This window comes from Macrobrachium nipponense, chromosome 45, assembly GCF_015104395.2.
Source record: "Macrobrachium nipponense isolate FS-2020 chromosome 45, ASM1510439v2, whole genome shotgun sequence".
Taxonomy (NCBI): Eukaryota; Metazoa; Arthropoda; class Malacostraca; order Decapoda; family Palaemonidae; genus Macrobrachium; species Macrobrachium nipponense.
This window is the reverse complement of record NC_061105.1, coordinates 51,769,864-51,771,685: the sequence shown is the minus strand read 5'-3', so window position 1 is coordinate 51,771,685 and position 1,822 is coordinate 51,769,864.

The following is a 1,822-nucleotide window of genomic DNA, read 5'->3' as shown; positions in this document are numbered from 1 at the left end:
CCAGCTTCGCCCACGTCGAATCCCTCAAAGTACTCTGGCGGATACGGCATCAGGCCAGAGTTTCCTCCACGAGGAATTCAAGGTTCGCCTCGAAACCTCCTGCCAAAGCTAGGTCAATGAGTCGGGAAAATGCAAATGACGATGTCGAAATGGCTCCTTCCAAAACTGACGCAAGGTGAGGTTTGTGGTATCGGTGATGTCGAAACATCTCTTGAAAAGATGTTTCGTGTACAGCTTCTTAAAGTTCGCTATCACTTGCTGGTCCATGGGCTGGAGGAGAGGGTGGTGTTGGGCGGAAGAAAAGAATCTTAACGAAGGAATACTCTCCGCTAGGATATCTTCCTCGAGGCCAGGAGGTGGGGAGGGGCATTTGTCCCAAACACCTGCAGACATTTCCGGGGAGGCGCTTCTCTTGCAAAAAACTCTTCACAGTCGGGCCAAAACACCAGATTTACCCACTCCGTGAACAAAAGCCTCGTTACCCCCAGGCTTTTGCATTAGCCCTCACATCACTGGAAGCTTCTCCTTCAACACTTTGTGGGCCTTGAAGGCTTGAGGAGTCTCGGAGTGATACACCAGTAGGGGCTTCACCTTGCAATCCCCACTGGCGTTCGAACAAAGTGCAAGCGTAAGCCTGTCTTTCATAGCCTTATGCCCGGGTAGCTTCTTCTCTTCCTCCATGATGTACGTCCGACGAGGCATTTTTTCCAAAAAAGGCCAGTCTCATCACAGTTGAAAACCTGCTGAGAACTGTAGCCTTCCTTGGTCATCATCTCGTCGAAAGTCTTCTTAAATGCTTCGGCCGCTTTCGTGTCTGAGCTGGCAGCCTCCCCATGACGCACCACCGAATGGATGCCAGTCCGTTTACGAAATTTCTCAAACCAGCCATGCGAAGCCTTGAACTCTGGGGTTGGCGTTGAAGTCCCTTCCCCTCCCTCGTCTTCCGCCTGCGCAATCAAATCGCCGAAAATAGCACTGGCATTGTGAGCGATTGCCGTCTCCGTTACTGTATCGCCAGCGATTTCTTTGTCTTTTATCCAGATGAGGAGCAGCCGTTCCATCTCGTCGTGCACATGGCTCCTCTTGCTGGACAAAATAGTGATGCCCTTCGATGGTGTACTAGTTGCTTTGATGGCATCCTTCTGTTTAAGGAAGGTGCCTATTGTCGACGGATTACGGCCGTATTCCTTTGCGATCACACTCAATCGCATACCAGCTTCGTACTTCTTTATGATCTCCATCTTTGTCTCCAGAGACAGCATGCGCTTCTTTCCGTGAATTTCAACTTTCTTGGGACCCATGACTACGTTAATTTACGTAAAGTTGCGTAATAATACAGTCTTCGCACAACACGATAATATGTACTGCAACGAAATCACTAATGAATTTACGTTACTAAACGAAATCGTTGGAGCGAACGAATGCCGAATGCGTACGGTAAAGTTTCGGGTGCGAAGTGGCCGAGCTACAGCACGCCAACACGTAGTACGTATATATGAAGATGCATGATGGGAGGGATGCTGTCCAATCAGAGAGAAGGATCTCATGGCTTAGCTAGCATCAGGAACCAATGGAGAGCAGGGAGGATGGTGGCGATCTACGATAACTAAGATGGCGGCGTGCGGCGCGAGTTTCAAAATTGTTATGGGGCGAATCTCGAACTTTCAGAAACCTTTCGTATCTTGAAAACTTTTCGTATGTATAGCAGTAAAATTTTTCGTCTTTGCTTTCATAACTTGGATTTTTCGTAAGTTGAGCCTTTCGTATCTCGAGGTACTACTGTAGATCATTTGTTTAAGTAAAAAATTACATTTAATTCTCT